The sequence below is a fragment of the Ceratotherium simum genome, chromosome 5 (assembly GCF_057802395.1).
Source record: "Ceratotherium simum simum isolate JZ-2026a chromosome 5, ASM5780239v1, whole genome shotgun sequence".
NCBI classification, from domain to species: domain Eukaryota; kingdom Metazoa; phylum Chordata; class Mammalia; order Perissodactyla; family Rhinocerotidae; genus Ceratotherium; species Ceratotherium simum.
Window position 1 is genome coordinate 28,101,661 of NC_141904.1, and position 21,196 is coordinate 28,122,856.

The following is a 21,196-nucleotide window of genomic DNA, read 5'->3' on the forward strand; positions in this document are numbered from 1 at the left end:
TGCTGAGAAGTCAGCTGATAGCCTTATGGGGTTTCCCTTGTATGTAACTTGACATTCTCTTGCGGCTTTTAGGATTCTCTCTTTATCTTTAATTCTGGACATTTTGATGATGATGTGTCTTGGTGTGGGCCTCTTTGGGTTTATCTTGTTTGGGGCTCTCTGTGCCTCCTGTACCTGGATGTCTGTTTCCTTCCTTAGGTTAGGGAAGTTTTCATCTATTATTTCTTGAAATAGATTCTCTGCCCCCTTGTCTCGCTCTTCTCCTTCCGGGACACCTATAACACGGATGTTAGTGCGCTTGATGTTGTCCCAGAGGTCCCTTAGACTGTCCTCACTCTTTTTAATTCTTTTCTCTTTTACCTGTTCACCTTGGGTAATTTCTTCTAGTCTTTCTTCCAGCTCACAGATCCGTTCTTCTGTATCCTCTACTCTGCTTTTGAGTCCCTCTAATGAATTTTTCATTTCCAGTATTGTATTCTTCATTTCTGATTGGTTCTTTTTTATATCTTCCATTTCTTTGTTGACATTCTCACTGAGTTCATCTATTCTTCTCCCCAGATCAGAGAGCATCCTTAACACTCTTAGTTTGAACTCTCTGTCGTGTAGGTTGCTCATTTCTGTTTCACTTAGTTCCTTTTCTGGGGTTTTGTCCTGTTCCCTTACTTGGAATGTATTCTTTTGCCTCCTCATTTTGCCTCTTTCCCTGTGCTTGTGTCGACGTATTAGGTAGGTCAGATACGTCTCCTGCTCTTGGATAGGTGACCTTATGTAAGTGATGGCTTAGGAGGCTTCCAGTGTGCTTCCCTCAGTTCTCAATGTTCCAGGGGTGGCCCCTATGTGGGCTACGTGTGTCCTTCTATTGTGGCCTGTTAGCTCTCCCTATAGGTGCCCAGGGAGGCTGAGTTATGCTCCTGGCCAGCTGTTGTAATGCTCAGCTGCTTGTAGTTGTTGTGGGCCCTTCAGTCTCTTTATGAGGTGTGGGGAGCCCCAGCACAGTTGGCTGTAAGTTCTAATACCACATTTGTGTTGCAGTATTTCTTTTAAGTGAGTAGGCCCCCAGTGTGGCAGGTTGTTAGGCTCAGGGCCTTACAATTGCTGTAAACCTCTAGCCTATTAGGTCTCTTGTCAGCTCTCAGAGGATTGCAGCTGGGTGGGGCTGGCCTCAGACACAGGAGCACCCAATTGTTTCAGGCTTTGGAAGGTGGGGCAAACCCCCTATGTGGGCCTTTGAGAAGCACAAGTCTTCTGTGGCTGAGAAGCCCTGCTGCCCACAGGTCCACACACACAGTCAACACAGTCCTGCCCCGTGTGAGCGCCCCGACCTCCCCAAGCGGACCCAGTCTCTCCACGGCGGGAGCCCCACACACTCCACCACTGCCCCACACTCTCCACCCGCTCCTGTGCACACCCTGCCCAGCTCAAGTCAGCTCAGTTGCCAGGCTGCAGAGAATCCAGTCACCAATCTATGCAGGCCCACAGGTTGCCTGAGGGCTTGTTGTTGGGTGGGGCCAGTCTCTAGGGTGGGCTGCCTCTCCCGGCTGAGCTGGATTAAATCGGTGCTCTAGCGGGTGGAGCAGACCCTGGGCTAGCAGGTCTCAGGGAGAACTCCAATGGTGTCTGTGTCAGCACGCTCACACCAGGCCACAACAATGGCCGCCGCCAATGTCCCAGTCCCTGGAGAGGTCTCACCCCTCACCGAGATGCACTCAGGGCCTATTAGGTGAGTCTCTTGTCACCGAAGCACTGTGCACCTTTCTTTCTGGTGATTTTAGGATGCTTTCTGGAACGGGTGAGTTTGTGCGTGGGCCCTTTAAGAGCCAGTTTTAGTTTCTTTGTGAACCGGGTTTTCTGGGGGTGCTCCCCAATGCTTTAGTAGCAGGCAAAGTCAGTTATTATGCCACTGGTGTCGATTGTGCTGGGTCCACAAAATGCCCACAGCGGGGGCGCTCCCCGGCTCAGGACCCCGCGCCTCCAGGGAGGCTGCGTACCTGTGAGCTGCTCCCGGCGGCCGTGAAGCTGGCGGCTTGTGAAGGCGGCGTTTTTTCTCTCCAGAAGGGAGTCTCTGCCTCTTCCACCCCAGTTAGGATTGTCCGTTGTTGCCGGAGTTCCTCTCATCCAGTTTTCAGTTCTGTCTCAGGGGTAATTTTTCCACAAGTAGTTGTAAATTGGCTGTGTCCACGGGAGGAGGTGAGTTCAGAGTCTGCCTACGCCGCCATCTTGACTCCGCCTCTCCAGAATCTTCACTTTAAAAATGAGGCCATGTTATAGACAACATTAGGAACACTTTACAATACTGCCATCTAACTTTTTGGGACTTTAATCAATAAGGAAATCATTTTATTACATCCCTTATTTGTGCTTGAGGACACCAATAAATTCTAGTTTATCACCAGTTATATAACTAGTTGTCAAGCACAGCTTGACATTGTGCAACTAACATTATAAACGTGAAATCAAATGAAAGAGTCTCCAGTTATAGCGTAATTTTTTTTCTTTCAGTCCCTTTTCTCTTTAAATGTCAGATACGGTAATTGGTGATCTTCAGCACACTAGCACCAAAGCTCTATCACTAATTACAAATAATGGGTATTTGTTATTGTTTACCATTTAATTTCCATGCCTTTACTGAGAATCTCAAATTTCTTCTCTATTATAGATCATTGATAATTTTATTACTAATCACATTTCTTAGCATAATGTCTAAGAATGTGCTCTCTGAAATCAGATAACCTGAGTTTAAATCCAGGACCCACTACTTGTAAGTTGTATGACCTCGTGCAATTTGCTGTACTTTTTTATGTCTCTGCCTTCTCTTCTATCAAATGGGCATAACAGTAGCTTACTCACAGATGATTGTGGCAAATAAAATAAATAATCTATTAAAACTTTTAGAATAATGTGTGACATATAGGAGGTCAATATAAGTATTATTTATTACAATTCTCGTTATTATTATTAGACATTCAGGAAGTCCTCATCTTACTAATGCTCGATTTCCAAATTACCCCAGAAAATGACTTCCACCTAAGTCTTATATTTCCTTAGAAATATTACCACTAAAATCATAGGAGTCATGATTAAGAGATCTTTAGAGATCTTAAGACATTTGTAGATTCTAAATAGTATAATCAAAAATGTCAGGAAATCAGATCTGAAGCTAACCATAAGGAGTGAGTTGGCTCTTTAAACATAGTGGCCTCCCTCTTCCCTTTCATTCCTTCCTGCTTCTCATGTAACCCTCTTCCTCTCCCTCTACAGAGCCTAAAGTTTTCCAAATAGTAATTCATCTGCGTTAAATCAGAATACCCTTAGGAGGCTGTACATATTTCTCTTTACATAGCCAGTTAAAGAAAGAAAAACAATATATATTGTATATATACATACTTACAGACTCTTAGTGTTGAATTTAATTATAATGTTATGTGTATATACAGGAAAATCTTAGTATAAACTGACTATAATAATTGTTCTCATTAAATAATAAAACCAAGTTAAAACTCAAAAAGTTACTAAACCAATAAATATAATTAATTAGCAACAGTAATTTAACATAACTGATGTTATTTTGCTGCAACTAGTCCAGGAGTCACAATCAGAATATGCCATTGACAGCTATGGCACAGACAAAATTGAGTTCCACATTCTTCACTACCTTGTGCTTTGCTATAATTTGATTTTCTCAGCTGTCTTTTCTTTTTTTTTTTTTTATAATTTTATTTATTTTTTTTTCCCCCAAGGCCCCAGTAGACAGTTGCATGTCATAGCTACACATCCTTCCAGTCGCTGCATGTGGGACGCGGCCTCAGCATGGCCGGAGAAGCGGCGCGTCGGTGCGCGCCCGGGATCCGAACCCAGGCCGCCAGCAGCAGAGCGTGCGCACTTAACCACCAAGCCACGGGGCCAGCCCTCAGCTGTCTTTTCTAATGGGAGGACTGGGAAAGCTTTGCTGGAACAATCGGCAGGGAAGACATTTGGCCTTCAATCTGTGTTTATTGTTAAGTCTGACTTCGCTTTTTGCTTGTTAGGAGCTGACAACTGAAGCAGCACTACTCAATGTCAAACAGCCAAAAACTTATGTATTGAAATTTCTAAGCAATATCCTGTTATAACGTAGACATTCTCAGATTTAAAAAAAAAAAAAATCTTACATTTAACTTTATTATAATTGAAAAAAAGTCATAATATTTCCATAGAGAATTGTGAAAATATGTTGCACTAACTCCCAGACACCAGTATGAGAAACTTTAGGTTTGGAAATTACCAATCATCCATTCATATGTGTCCATTATTCCAATAACACTGCTTTCTTCTTCCCACCTAGGTGATCAAATTAAGGAAGAATTAATATTTTTACTGGGAGAAGTAGGGTGATCAACTTGTCCTAGTTTGCCCAGGTATCTCCCAGTTTTCGCACTGAAAGTCCCGTGTCTGGGAATCTCCTCAGTCCAGGGCAAACCAGGATGGTTGGTCAGTCTATTTTGGAGCATGGAGCACTTGATGTGTCAAAGCAGGCTTGTGTCTGGCTCCACAATGGGAGACAGTTAGGGATAAAGTATGCCTGCATATCACTAAGAGCTTCCTCCTTACTCATTCTCCACATCTCATAACAATCCGGTTATCTTCAGACTTCCCTACCCATTTCCTGGAACCAAGAAGAACTTAGCCCTCCCCTGGCCAGACAGCAAAATTTAGAAATAATCTTGGAGTATTCCACAAATGATCAGTAGCTCCCCAACCACTTTTTGAGGAGGTCACCCCACCTGATCTGCTTCTGCTCACAATCCTTGGATCTCCAGGTCTCCACCATTTATCCCGGATCTCTAGGTCTCCTCCATTTAGCCTGAGTGCTAGTACCCAGAGGAGGGAGATTTTCTTGTACTTCAACCCAGCAGGGCTTGCTTTCAGGCGTCAGACATCACAAGAAAAGAAACTATAGACCAATATCTTTTATGAATATAGATGCAAAAATCCTCAGCAAAATATTATAAATTAAATCTAACAACATATTAAAAGGATTATTGTACACCATGATCAAGCATGATTTATCCCAGGAATGCAAAATTGGCTTAACATCTGAAAATCAACTCCTGTAATACATCATGTTAATAGAAAATTCTAAGGAATCTGCTAAAAAAAAAAATTTGTTAGAACTAAAAAAGTTCAGCAAGTTTGCAAGATATAAGATTAACATATTAAAATCTACTGTTTTTCTGTACAGTAACAATAAGCAAACTGAAATAGAAATTAAGAAAACAATTCCATTTACGTAGTCTCAAGAAGAACACTATAGAATAAATAGAACAAAAGAATTGCAAAACTTACACTCTGAAAACTACAAAACACTTTTGAAAGAAATTAGAGAAACCATAAAAGGAAAACATCAGTAGACTTAACATTGTTAAGATGGCGATACTTCCCAAACTGGTCCACAGATTTGACACAATCTTTATCAATATCCCAGCTGATTTCTTTGCATAAATTGCCAAACTAATCCCAAAATTTATATGGAAATTCAAGGGACACAGAATAGTGTAAATAATCTTGAAAAAGAACAAAATTTTTCAACCTATTTAACCCTTACTGCATTTTTCAATCTTTCTTAAAATATTGCAATTCAGATCAATAGACATAATTTTACAAATTTAAGTAGTTTAGCAAACCCCCAAATGGGAAAACTCAAAGAAAACCCTGTGCAAACACCTCATAACTAAACCGCTGAAAACCAAAACCGCCAGAAAACAGTCAGAGAAAATAACATATTACATAAATAGGAACAATTCAGATGACCGAAGTTTGCTCAACAAAAACAAGAAACCAGAAAGCAGAGGACAGTTGCATTACTTTTCAATTGCTGTGTAAAAAATTACCACAAACTTAGTGGCTTTAAAGTTCATAAATTGCTTACCTTACGGGGTTGTAGCTTCAAGTCCAACATGGGTCTCACTAGACTAAAATCAAAGTGTCCCTAGGCTGCGTTCCTTTCTGGAGGCTCAAAAATAGAATCTGGTTCCTTGTCTTTTCCAGCTTCTAGAGGCTATCCATGTCCCTTGTTTCATGGCCCCTTTCCTCCATTTTCAAAGCCAGCAACATTGCATCTCTCTGGAAAAGGTTCTCTGCTTTAATGACTCATGTGATTAAATTGAGCCCACCGAGATAATCCAGGAATCTCTATCCATCTCAAGGTCCTTAATTTAATTACTATTAAGTTGCAAAGTTGTAAGTAATGTAACCTCTTCACAGGTTCCAGGCATTAGAACATGGACATCTTTGAGGGACTATTTTTCTACCTACCACAAAAGTAGAACACCAACTGCAATAAACAAAAAATAAAAAAATAAAAAAAAAAGTAGAACACCAGTTTTAAGTTCTGGAAAAAAAAGAGCTGTCAATCCAGAATTCTATGTCCAGCAAAAAATATCTTTCCAGAATAAGACAAGAAAAAGCAATAAAGGCAATAAAGATTGGAAAGAAAGAAATAAAATTGTTTCTACTTACAGATAACATGATTGTGTATATAGAAAATACCAAGAAAGCTACAAAAAAGCTGTTATAACTGAGGGAATTTTCACAGGATAAAAGATCGATATACAAAAATTAATCACGTCTATAAGCCTTCAACGAATAATTTGAAACAAACTTTTTTAAAGGATAATTTATAATAGCTACAAAAAATAAGTTACATATTTGCAAGTTTAACAACATATGTGTGGGATCTGTATGCTGAAAACTATAAAACACGGATGAAAGAAATCAAAGACCTAAATTAAGGAGGAAATGTTCCATATTCATACATTGGAAGGCTCAATATTGTTAAGATCTCAATTATCTCCAAGTTGATCTATAGACTGAATGATATCCCAATCAAAATCGCAGGAAGATATTTTGTAGATATTGACCAGCTGATTCTACAATTAGCATACAAAAGCAAAGGAATTAGGCACCGAAACAATTTTAAAAATAAAAATGTTAGAGGACTTACACTACTTGATTTTAGGGCTTACTATATAGCTACAAACTCAAAACTGTATTTTATTGGTGAAAGAATAGACAGACACATAAATAAATGGAAGTTTCTAGAGAATCCAAAAATAAACTCACACAAATATAGTTGATTGATTTTTGTCAAAGATGGAAAGTCAATTCAGCAGAGAAAGAATAGTCATTTCAACAAACTGCTGGAACAATGGATATCTATGTCTCACACCTTATATGAAAATTAACTCAAAATGAATCATAGATCTAAGGGCAAAACACAAAACTATAAAACTTTAGGAAAAAAATAAAAGATCTTCTTGACATTGGGTAAGGCAAGCGTTCTTAAGTACAAAACTGAAAACACAACCCATAAAAGAGAAAATGAATAAATTAGACTTCTTCAAAATTAAAACTTTTGATCTGTGAGAGATGCTGTTAAAAGAATAGGAAGGCAAGCTACAGACTGGGAGAAAATAGTTGCAAATCTGACAAAAGACTTGTATACAGAATATATAAAGAACTCTCAAAACTCAATAAAAAAACAACCCAATAAAAAGAAGGCAAAATAGTTAACATACACTTCACCAAAAAAGATACACAGGTGGAAAATAAGCATATGAAAAATTGCTCAACACCATTACTCTTAAGGAAATGCTAGTTGCAACCACAATGAGATGCCACTTCATACCTATTATAATGGCTGGGGAAAAAAAGTAACCATATCAAATGCTGGTGAAGAAACAGAGCAATTGGAACCCTCATTCATTGCTGGTGAGAATGTAAAATTTTATAGCCATTTAGAAAACAGTGGCAATTTCTTATAAAGTTAAACATACAATTGCTATATGACTCAGCAATCCCACTTCTAAGTCTTTACCCTAGAGACATGAAAATTTTTGTTCACACAAAAACTTGCATGTGAATGTTAACAGCAGCATTTTTCATAATTACCAAAAACTAGAAATAATGTAAATGTCTTTCAACAGAAAAATGGATATATAAACTGTTACACTCAAACAATGAAATATAACTCAGCTATAAAAGGAACAAGCCGTGATTCCATTTACATAACATTCTGGGAAAGGCAAAACTATGGAATGGAGACCAAACCAGTAGTTGCTAGGGTTTGGGAAAGGCAAAACTATAGGGATGGACACCAAACCAGTAGTTGCTAGGATTTGGGGGTGAGGGGTGGGCTGACTAAAAAAGGGCAGCATGAAGAAATCATTTGATTCCCTTGCCTGAGGAGACATGATATTCAAAAAGATACTACCAAGGCAGATGTCAAAGAGTGTAATACCTATGTTTTCTTCTGGGAGTTTTATGGTTTCAGGTCTTGAATTCAAGTCTTTAATCCATTTTTAGTTAATTTTTGTGTATGGTATAATATAATAGTTTACTTTCGTTTTTGTTTTGCATGTCCTGTTCAGTTTTCCCAACACCATTTATTGAAGAGACTTTCCTTTCTGCATTGTATCTTCTTGGCTCCTTTGTCAAACATTAGCTGTCCATCAATGAGTGGGTTTATTTCTGGGCTCTCGATTCTGTTCCACTGATCTATGTGTCTGTTTGTGCCAGTACCATGCTGTTTTGATTACTACAACTTTGTAGTATATTTTGAAATCAGGGAGTGTGATATCTCCAGCTTTGTTCCTTTTTCTCACAATTGTTTTGACTATTCAGGGACTTTGATGTTCCATATAAATTTTAGGATTCTTTGTCCTATTTCTATGAAGAATGTCATTGGGATTCTAACTGGGATTGCACTGAATCTGTAGATTGCTTTAGGAAATAGGACATTTTAACCGTGTTAATTCTTCCAATCCATGAGCGTGGAATATCTTTCCATTTCTTTGTATCTTCGATTTCTTTCAACAATCTATAGTTTTCAGTGTGCACATCTTTCACCTCTTTGGTTAAATTTATTCCTAGGTATTTTACTCTTTTTGTTGCAATTGTAAATGGGAGTGTATTCTTGATTTCTCTTTCTGCTACTTCATTGTCAGTGTATAGAAATGCAACTGATTTTTGTACGTTGATTTTGTACCCTGCAACTTTACTGTATTCGCTTATTATTTCTAATAGCTTTTTGGTGGATTCTATAAGGTTTTCTGTATATAAAATCATGTTAGAAACCAAAGTTACCTTGATAGAAATAAATAAATATAAAAAAGAAATTATTTGAAGTGATGTAACTGTTCTGTATCCTAATTATGGTGGTGGTTACACAACTCTATCCATTTGTCAACTCTCATAGAAATTTACATCAATAAAAATAAATTTTAAAGTATGTAAATAAAATAAAATAAATATTGACAAAAAGGAGATCATGAATGGCTTTTCTTCAATAAGTTTGCATTTGTATCATATTTAAGATATTTCTAATATTCTATTGCAATAATGTATCATAATTTAACTAAACTCCTATGGTTTGACATTAAATAAATATTAAAAGTTCCATCTGTTTCTAACTACGTCTATCAGCTATCCACACATGTACACACCGTGTACATACTCACTCATAGAGATGTACACACACACACACACATACTCACACAGAGATTAAATCCTTTGATGTAATCTACACGGTGCTGTATGATCTGGCCCCTGCCTATCTTTCTAGACTCATCTTTTTTTTTTTTTTTGGTGAGGAAGATTAGCCCTGAGCTAACCTCTGTTGCCAATCCTCCTCTTTTTGCTGAGGAAGATGGCCCTGAGCTAACATCTGTGCCCATCTTCCTCTATTTTATATGTGGGATGCCTGACACAGCATGGCTTGATAAGTGGTGCACAGATCTGCACCCGGGATCCAAACTGACAAACTCTGTGCCACCTGAGTGGAGCACATGAACTCAACCGCTACACCACTGGGCCTGCCTCTCTAGCCTCATCTTTTGATGTTCTTTCTTTGCTTAATGAGTAAAGTATTCTCTTACTGGCATACCATGCTGTTTCCTTGAAATTTCACTTCCTAAAGGACCCCTGCTTGATGAAGGAATCCCCATACATATTCTCACTCACTCCACTCTCTGCCTTTTTTGTCAGGTGCTCATCACAACTATAATTAATTACTATATTTTGTGATGATCTGTTAGATGTTTCTCTCCCTTCTCCACTCATTGAAAGTTAAATCCATGATGGCAGAGACTATATCTGTTTGGATCTCTGTTGTATTCCCAGGAACTAGCACAACACTTGGCGTATAGTAGACACTCAATGAAAACTGTGTTAAATGAATGAATAAATGAAAGCTTTATTCAATATTTATTATCTTAAAGGCATTTATGCCTGTAGTTCACAGATGGTAGAAGTGCTTCCTATACGGGGCCAAAAGCAAGTTAAAGTATTCTTTTCAAGTGAAATATAGATGCCTAATCTCAAAAATAACAGTGTATACCAATGGTTCTCCAACTTTTTAGTTTCAGGATCCCTTTGTACTCTTAAAAATTATTGAAGAACTCAAAGAACTTTCATGCAGGCTATATCTATAACTATTTGGTGGAATTAGAAATTAAAGCTGATCATTTCATTAAATACTTAGCTATTCCTTTTAAAATAATAGTAAAGCTGTATGAATTAACATAAATAACATTTTTATTCAAAAATATATAGTGAGAAGAGTGCCATTGTTTTAAATTTTTTCAAATCCCTTTAATGTCTACCTTAATAAAAGACAACTAGATTCTCTACCTGCTTCTGTGGTCAACCTGTTGTATCAACTCCACTGCACACACATAACTGAATGAGAGTGAAAAAGGCAAACATCTTAGAAATACTATGAAAATAGTTTTGACTCACAGACTCCTTGCAAAGATCTCTATACCACATTTTGAAAATCCCGGTGTAAACAAATCCCAGAGAAATGCTTTATCTAGGAAAAATATGTATAATTAAAATATCACTATGTCTATTGATGGAACACTTATCTACACTTAAGTGGTAGTTTGAAATGAAAACACCATTTGAAGTTAAACTTAAAGAGAAGTCAATCCAGGCCCTCTATGGCTTTGTCTTTCCAACTTCAATTTCTTCAATTACATTTTCTTAATCCTTTGGAGGACTCCTCGCTCTATTAAAAGTCTTACATTAATTTTTTCCTTAACTTTTTGCTTAGAATGCAAAAGCAGGAAGGAGCACCTCACCCTACCCCTTCTGACTTAATTGGATTTTTTTTTTAAAGCTTCCCAGGACATACTAATTAGCAGCCAGCATTGAGAATCGCTGTCTTAGTGACTCAAAGGCCCCAACTCTAAGTGTATTTCATCCTTTCCTAATGCCTCTACCTTCTTTTAAGTCACTCCAGGGAGGAATAAAAAGTTTGGACAACAGCAGCTCTCCCCGCCTTCAGGCATTATGGCAAAATATGTATTTTACTTAAGACTTATCTCTATCTTGGCGGCTATTATCCTCTTCTATTGTTTTAAGTTGGTCGCTTCTCTTCCTTATATCCATGGATTTAAGGCAGGGCTGGTTTCACAGGCATGCACACTGCAGTTGCACAGGACTTCACACTCAGAGGGACCCTGCACTTGGTTTATAGCTCTGCTGTTGCCATCCTGCAATTACTAAGAATTGTTTAAGGGTCCCTGCATTTTTGTTTTTCACTGAGCCCCATAAATTATATAGCTTGTCCTGACTTCAGGCTAAATCACGAATTATAAAAATTTGAGGGACAAGTTGACATTATTGTCATCACAAGAGACCTAGAATGAGCCTCTATGCAAGAAGAGATCCAGTTTATAAAATAAATAAGTCCTGGGGATGTAATGTACAGCATGATGACTATAGTTAATAATAAAATATGTGAAAGTTGTTAACAGAGTAGATCTTAAAAGTTCTCATCATGAGAAAAAAAATTTGTAATTATGTGTGGTGATGGATGTTAACTAGACTTATTGTAGTGATCATTTTGCAATGTATACAAATATTGAATCATTATGAGGTACACCTGAAACTAACATAATGCTATATGTTAATCATATCTCAATTTTAAAAGAGAATAATAGAAAAGGCAACCTACTGAATGGGATAAAATATTTGGGGGGGAAAAAAAAGAAGAGATTCACAATGATTCCCTACATTCTTAATCCCTAGCTCTTCCTCTTCCTTCTTCTAAAATCCCCAAGCCACAATTCATAACCTCTTCTCTACCTCCAACTGTTATTCACAGCCTAGGTTCTTTTTACTAACAGGAGTTATAAAAGGTATTACAGTAGATCCCCCCTTATCTGCAGGGAATGCCTTCCAAGACCCACAGTGGATATCTGAAACCATGGGTAGTACCAAAACCTATATATACTACTTTTTTTCCTGTACATACATATATCTATGATAAAGTTTAATTTATAAATTAGGCACAGTAAGAGATAAAAACAATAACTAATAATAAAATAGAACAACTATAACAATATACCGTAATAAAAGTTATGTGAATGTGGTTTCTTTCTCTCAAAATCTTATTGTACTATACTCACCCTTCTTCTTGTGATGATGTGAGATGATACGATGCCTATGTGATGAATGACGTAGGCATTGTGACGGAGCATCTGGGGCAGGATGAAGTGGGATGGGGCGAGATTTCATCAAGCTACTCAAAATGGTATGCAATTTAAAACTTAAGAATTGTTTATGGAGTTTTCCATTTAATATTTTTGGACTGCAGTTGACCACAGGTAAGTGAAACCGTGGAAAGCAAAACTGTGCATGAGGGAGGACTACTGCATGTCAGTGAGGTTCTTAACAAGAAGCAGATGATCACACAATTTAGGATAATTTGAGAGGGGCTTACAAACATGTATACAGGCTCTAGGAAAACCAGAAGGTGCTAGGAGATGAACCCAGAGTGAAGACAATGACCCATAGGCTTGGAAGGAGTCATGTAGAAGAGGGTACTTTGAGTGAAATATTCAACATTAGTCAAAGAGGCCAGCCAGAGGCAACTTGAGCCAGAAAAGTAAATAGTTAGACCTCATTCTTCTCCCTCCTGCTGATCTATGGCCTTGGCAACCTGTTGGCCAGACCCAACACCAGAAAGTAGAGGGCAAAAGAGACCATACCTTTAAGCCTTATAACTTGGTTGCCTAAGGCAGAAAAAGGTTAGAAAGTGGGTCATGAGATGAAGAGTGAAATTATCTATCACAGTCAACCCGTTTTTCCTCTCGGCATTCATTCTTGCCCTTTGTCCAAGTGAAAAGTCCACGTCCCCAACGCAGGAAATGTTTGAAATCCCATTGGCAACTATGTAATAGGATGATGTCTATTCAGTCATACTCCCACCTCAAACCTTACATGCTAGCCAATATTGGGGCTCTTCATATAAAGTATAAGGAAAAATAAATAATTAGATAAATCACAGTTGCTTCAGTTGTTCTTTCTGAACCTGGTTCCTAAGACCTAAGTTTGTAATTAGGGCTTCCTTCTTCTACTCTACAAACTTCATTCCTGTGGGAAATGAGTCAGTGGTCTTGTTTTTATTGGGTTGCCACATTTTTCTATTAGCCAGGACTATTGGGAAAGGGAGGATAAAAACTCACTCCAGTGAATTTCCTGGACTATAACCACGTGGAACTATAACTATAGTTAGAACTATAATTGTGTTACCTGGTGATCGCACTCCTCCCTTGAGCACTGGGACCTCCAAAATCACTGGGTCCAGGGACTCAGGAAAGAGCAAACAAAAATGCTTGCAGTGGATTGTTGGGTGTAATAATGAAAGGTGCTACTCCCACCTCTACCCATTGGTTCCTGACCCAAACACTCTGACTACAGGGTAGAAAGCATGATAAATATGTATATGTGCATGCGTGTATGTATACGTGTGTGTATCAGTGTGTGTCTGTGCATCTGTATTCCCATTCCCTTTCTTCTTATCTACTTTAGGTGAGGGATCTTGATAAAAGGATCTTATAAGGACTTTAATAACCCTTGTATTTTCTCATGTGTGTGTTTGTGTATGTGTGTGTAAGAGACAAATGAAGGACCCAAGCTCATCAAGCCCATTTAAGATTAATGGATTTGCTTAAAGATTTTTAAGATTGTAATTAGCTCACAAATTTTTATGTCCAAAACACTGCACAACCAACAACAGGTTTTATAAGATCTATTATATAGAGAGAAAGAAAAAATGAGTAAATTGAGCAAGGAAAATGAAAATACAACAGAGAATGCACAGACTGCATTAAGTGATTACAAGTTTATTAGAATTTTAAGCACAGGGAATTTATCAAGGCACTAAGGTAATAAGACTGTCTAAAACATCAGCTCTTGACATGTACATCTACAAAAGCCCACAAGCTACATATGTTTCTTTCTGTCAATGTTAAATATTTGGTTATTTACAAGAGTTAATGATTAAAATATACTTAAGCCTCTTTTCTTGACTTTCTTATTAAATTTTGCTAAATTTGCTTTCCTCATGGCCTTTAGCTTTATAACTTTTGGGTATCAGCCTGGTTTCACTACATTTTAATGAAAATGTCTGATTTTAAAATGGAACACTAAGAAATCTGTCAAATGTTATGCTCCAAGAATAGTGCCTCTTATGGCAGGCAGATGAACAGAAATATGTTGGGCTTTATATTACAATTTCATTTCTATTTGGCCTGGGAAATGCTAGAAACAGGGATGCAAGTATCTAAGATGGTCCACTCATTTATATATTCATTTAACCAGTGTTTTGGAACACCTGCTTGGCACCATCCACTGTGGTAGACACTGTGTGCCCTGTAGGGAGCAAAGGGGATGAGCAGAGTTAATAAATAAAACTGTCTTAGCCCTCAAAGGGCATATAATCCTATGCAAGGGATTCAACACATACATGATGAATGACTAATTAATTAGAAGTATCTGATAGTGATAATTTCAGAGAAGCAATGTGCTATGAGAGTTCAAAATAGGAGGAGGTCACTTTTGTTTGTGGGTTTAAGGAAACCCACCTTCAGAGAGAAGTTTCCCTCTGAGAACAAAGAGCCCCTGGCAGTTGAAAAATGAGACATGAGTTAAGAAATTGATGAGGCAGAAATATTGATTTAAAAGCTATTTGCTTTGAATTACTAATTAAAACTAGAAGTATATAAAATCATCCATGGAAGGAATATAAAGATAAAAGAGGCCTATGCCTTAACTTGGGATATATGGGCATTCGTTGGTTAGGGGGCTGGAGGAGTGGTCATTCAGGATTAAATGATTCAGTGAAGGGCACCGAGAAAGAACGGTTTAAAGATAATTAAGATAATATCCTATCACAAAAGCAAAAGCTACAGTGAGAATTTCAGCTGGTCAGCCGCAACTCAGTGCCTTTAACAGAAAGCAACGCCCCCAGCACACAGTAGGAGCTGGTCCTGAACAGCGCAGCCTTACTCATGGAAAATATCCTGGATCCTCTAAACTCCTTTTATCTCAGACTCTTATGCACTGATTATTTCCAGGCTTCTGGCTCCATTTCCCTTTTGGCCCTACCTCCAGCCCTTAAACCTGACTTGTTCTCTAGCTCAATGTTTTTGAGCATTTCAGCATCCGCAGACCACTTATTCGGCATTTGGTGCACACATAGACCACCAATTTTAGATTATTTTAAAATCTTTTTAAAAACGATACAGCAATATTGTAAATTGAGACTATTACTACTAATAGTTTAATAGTAAAGTTTTCTTTCAGCAAATTTTCCAAAGCAATGATATGTGATGCTATGCTGAATAGCTAGGGGCATAGATCAGACTCTCTATTCAGACAGTTTCAATTTCTTTTCTTCTGTTAAATGTGAAACTTCAAATTTACATATGTCATCATCAATGGCAGCAATGGTCCAAACATGGGCCTAGAAATTATGGAGAGATAGCTTCATATCACACTACTTTAAGAGCACTGTCAGGTGCTAAGTTTATGAGTATACCACACCTAAAAACAGAAAAGTCGCCTATTTCTACTCGTGAAATAATGGAGACTGGTTTTCTAGTTTGAGTTTTGATTGCATTCAGCTTTAGGAGGCTTTTTTTAAGTTGTAATCTCTAGCAAGCTTTAGATATTGTTTGTAAAGATATCCAGTGTGTCACTGTTTTGTTTCTTCAATGAAAATCATAAGATATAAGAGAGCATCAACTCAACAATCAAGCCATTTTTAGCTGTGCAATCACAATGTGATCTTCATTACAAATTCTGCTGTTTTATCAGGTCTTCTAAACACTGACATTAAAGAACAGTAACATGGTTTTACCAGCATTACCAGTGTTATGAAAATGTTAAAAAATCATCTCTCATTTTAAAAACTCATGTGTGCTGTTTTTCTCTCCAGCATATGAATATGCTGGAATATTCATATACCCACATTGGATGCAAAATGAACTTATTAAAAATGTCCATTTCCTTCAAGGCTGACTCTACATCAGAATAAGTGTTTTCATTGCCTGCTGTTCTCTATAAACAAACCAGTCCATGGATGGACATCCATGTCATCTGCCTTTATTTATGTAGTAACGCCCATCTTTCTCTGCACACAGCTAGTGCTCTATCTACTGCTTCCCAAAACAAGTTTCTAATTTACAACATAACTAAAAAAAAAAAAAAAATCATTAACTCCTGGGAGCATAGTTTTAATTGAAAAACAGAACAAAATGTAATCAGTGTGGGTCAGAAGCTGACCCACGCTATCCACAGCTGTGGTTTCATCCACCTGTATCTGCTAATACACACACAAGAGTAACTGTACTTTCATGTTGACTGTATTTTATTTTACGTAACAGCTAACAGAGTCATTTGAAAGAGGAATTTTTCTAATTCCTCTTCTACTTTTACTTTGAACAAGATGTTTTTTTATTTTTTATTTTTATTGTTTTTGTGAGGAAGATCAGCCCTGAGCTAACATCCATGCTAATCCTCCTCTTTTTTTTTGGCTGAGGAAGACCGGCTCTGAGCTAACGTCTATTGCCAATCCTCCTCCTTTTTTTTTTCCCCAAAGCCCCAGTAGATAGTTGTATGTCACAGTTGCACATCCTTCTAGTTGCTGTATGTAGGGTGCAGCCTCAGCATGGCAGGAGAAGCGGTGCGTCGGTGCGCGCCCGGGATCCAGACCCCGGCGACCAGTAACAGAGCGCGCACACTTAACCGCTAAGCCACGGGGCCGGCCCTGAACATGATGTTTAACCATTTACCTCTGGTCTGGTTTTATTATCTTCTCCAAAATTGATGTACTTTTACCTGATTTGTCATGAGGAGCACAACTTTGATTATGCTCCCATAGTTGGGCATTTTCTCCACATCAAGTGACCAGGTTCATCAATTTCATACTAAAAAGGATTATTTTGCCCTTGTTTTGGGGAAAAAAAATCAATTGTTTTAACAAAGACATTTAAAGATGAGTGCTTCACGTACAAATGATGTTAAATATTCCGATAAATGGCTTTGTGCCACTGGCTGACAAATTCTCATAAAAGAAAAAGTAAAATGGTTACCAGGGTAATAAAATATAACATCTCCACATTCATTATCACATTTTCTATTTATAGCCCAGATCTGTGTGGGAAATACATAAATTCATCTTCAGCAATTCTTCTTCGTCTATCTAGTGCTTGGCTAGATCCACTTTACTGTTCTGATCCTGAAAATCTCCTTTTCTTTCCTATCTTTCCTTAATTCTAATCTTCAGTTCCTGACATTAGCCTTGGGTCTTCCTAACACTAACCCCAGCTTCTTTGACTGAAGTGCAGGACGCTCTCTCTTACAATTTTGAAATCAGTCCCTGAACCAGAGCTTCACAGACGAAGGTGAGAAGTCTAGCATTGTTCAGGGGGAGGCAATAGAGCCTGGCCAGCCTATGAGTCCTCCTCACTAAGGAAAGAGGATCTGGTAGCCTCTAGAATTTTGACTCATCTGTATTCAAGGCTTTGCTGAACCATTTAAAGAGGTTCTTTTACACATATTAAATCTAGGCTGGATGTGATGGCAGCATTCCAACTGGTAACTACTACTTGCTAAATCTTTTGGGATACCTTTCATGCATATGTTAGTCCATTTGAATTATGTCAGTGAAAAGCCCTTCCCTTATGCTGATAACCCAGCCATATCTAACCTCTTTTCCACCCTTCACAGTTTGTGAGATTTTTACAATTATAAAACAATAAATGCTCATCATAAAAAATTTTACAGAACACATAATGGTTTAAAGAATGAATGGGGCCGGCCCTGTGGTATAGCGGTTAGGTGTGCTCGCTCTGCTGCTGAAGCGTGGGTTCGGATCCCAGATGTGCACCAACGCACCACTTGTCAGGCCATGCTGTGGCGGCGTCCCACGTAAAATGGAGGAAGATGGGCATGGATGTTAGCCCAGGGCCAGTCTTTCTCAGCAAAAAGAGGAGGATTGGCATGGATGTGATCTTCCTCACAAAAAAGCAAAAAAAAGAATGAAGTGAGGGGCCAGCCCGGTGGTGTAGTGGTTAACTTCGCATGCTCCACTTCGGTGGCCTGGGGTTCCCGGGTTGGGATCCCGGGCATGGGCTTACACACCACTCATCAAGCCCTGCTGTGGCAGCGTTCCGTATATAACGTAGGGGAAGATTGGCACAGATGTTAGCTCAGGGCCAATCTTCCTTACCAAAAAAAAGAATGAAGTGAATTTCTATTATCTTAAAAGTATGAATTGTACGTTAGCTTCTTGTGTCCTCCTTCATATTGATACATCTATATTGTATTTAAACAAAATTCACAAAAACTACCATTTACTATACTTTCTTCTCTTTGGGCATTTCTCTTCTTTTATAGGAGCAAGTTGATATATTAACTCTTAAAGCCAACATCTTTTCCCTAGAAGTTGAATTTAATTTATTTAAAGGCCCAAGGGCAGAATAATCAATAGAAGGTTCAATTGAAAAGTTGTCAAGAACATGAGTCAGACAATATTTCTGTATCTACTTAATCATCTGTCTTGATTGAGTGGACCAATTAGTTGGTTGAAGAATTAATCAATTCACTGAATTAAATTATTTTATCACATGGATGGACCAGGCAAGTAACTCAAGTGAGTAAAGTAAGGATAGAGGAATGGAAACTATGGCAAATTGGAGAAGGAAGGTTTCATACAAAGGAGATGGCCACCTTTCTAGTCCCCCTGTGAAACATGGAGATCAGCTTTGCCACAAATTTAGATTTATCCAAAGCCAGAAATCTGATTTTTAAGCAAGATATCCTAATTTTTAATAGTTGTCAAATAATTTATAATTTCTAAAATTATACTACTTTCTAGTAAATAAATGACTTACAGGTCAGATATGCCCATCAAGCCACTTGTTTCTGATCTCTTCTTTAGAATCAGATGAACATAATCTAAGGGGCAACCACGAGCATCTTTGCCAATGCACAATGTGAACACACATATTTTCAACAATATCTACCTCCACAGACACACAGAAAATTAGTCATCATAAATAACATATTTCATATGCAGAATAATAAGATATACATACATACACGCATACGTATGTGTGTATATGAGTGGGTGTATATAATCCTTCCCTATTCCTAGGCAGAATTGGGAGTGTACAATGGCATTCCCAGTAAAAGTTAACCTGGTTCTTACTGCCCTATCAATAAACCTTCCAAAATCTCTTCACATTCAAAGACATTTATAACGGGTATCATATTCCAGAAATTTCTGACCACAATCTTTTTTGTCTTTCTTTGTTTTTTTTTTTTTTTTTTTGGTGAGGAAGATTAGCCCTGAGCTAACATCTGTGCCAATCTTCCCCTATTTTATATGCAGGACACCTGCCACAGCATGGCTTGATGAACAGTACACAGGTCCACGCCCAGGATCCCAACCCATGAACCCTGAGCCGCTGAAGCAGAGTGCGTGAACTTACCAACTACGCCGCTGGGCCGGCCCCTGATCACAATCTTTTAATACCTAGTTATCTCTATTGTGCCTTCCCCTTTTATCCTTTTCCTTATCAAATGGCTATCAGATGATTCTTATCATATCACAGCAGCCCAGGACTTTACATAATTCCTTCCCACTCAATCAACTGAGATGGGAATAGGATTCTGCATTTTTAAAAAACAACCTGCATGATTCTGAAATAAGTGGGCCTTTGACATTTTGACAAATACAAACGTCTATTCCTTCCATTTCTAGTCCTCTGTCTTGTTTCCTCGCTTCTTATTTGTGTCACCCAGAACTCTAGATACTCCTTCAATATTAGAAGTGTGTCTTTTCCTGAATTCAGAAAAACTCTCATCCATAAATTTGTGTCTCTCCTACATGTCTTTATTGCTGTAGAGCTAGAGCCCTGCTTCTGATCCTCAACTCTATGGCTGAGCCCCACCTGCAGTAGGATCTTCCTGACTCAAACTATCTGCCTGCATTGCCCCTTTTCTCTGTTCATGCTGTCCTATCCCTACATTCAGGGACATCTGTGCCTACTTTAGGACTTCTTCTATAAAGAACTGTCTCCCTGGGCTTCTTCCCATCAACTCCGTTTGGGGCCTATCGCAATCCCTACCTGTACGTTTGGATCCATCTAATCTCTGGGGTCAATCATCCCCAGCCTGGCCCTTTAATAAAGATAACCAAAAAATCTCCCAACCACCCTTATAAGCTCTAGAGCCCAACAATGCAGCTGATCTTAGGGATTATGAGAAGTAATAGTCAGAGAAAGACTGAAAAATGCAAGTCATGAGGTTATGGTTAACCATCATTCATAAGAAAACTCATTCACTCAATCTCATTTATTCTACATATATGGATTGAATGAGACACTGTACTAGGCACAAGGATACAGCAATGATCAGAAGATTATGTCCTCAACAAGTTTGCATTCTAATAAGGGAGAGAGTTAATAAACAATTAAATGAGCAAATATTTAGTATGATGGTGCTATAAAGAAAAAGAGGTATAAAGATTGGTAAAGGAAAGGATGAGGATTAAGGGAAGAGTTGAACTTCACATAGGATGGTCAGAAGGCTCAGTGGTAAGATGATGCATGAGCAAAGACATAGGAGCACTGAGGGTACAAACCATGTAGATACTGGAGGAAAGAGTTTTCCAGGCAGAGGAAAGAGCAAGTGCAAAGGTCCTGAGGAAAGCATGTGTTTGGTGACTGAGGAAGAGCAAAGGAGGCCAATGTGACTGAAGTAAAGTAAGCAAAGGAGAGACTAGAGATTGGGTCAGAGAGGTAGCAGGGGCCAGATCATACAGAACCCCATTGGCCATTGTAAGGACTTCGAGTCTTATTCT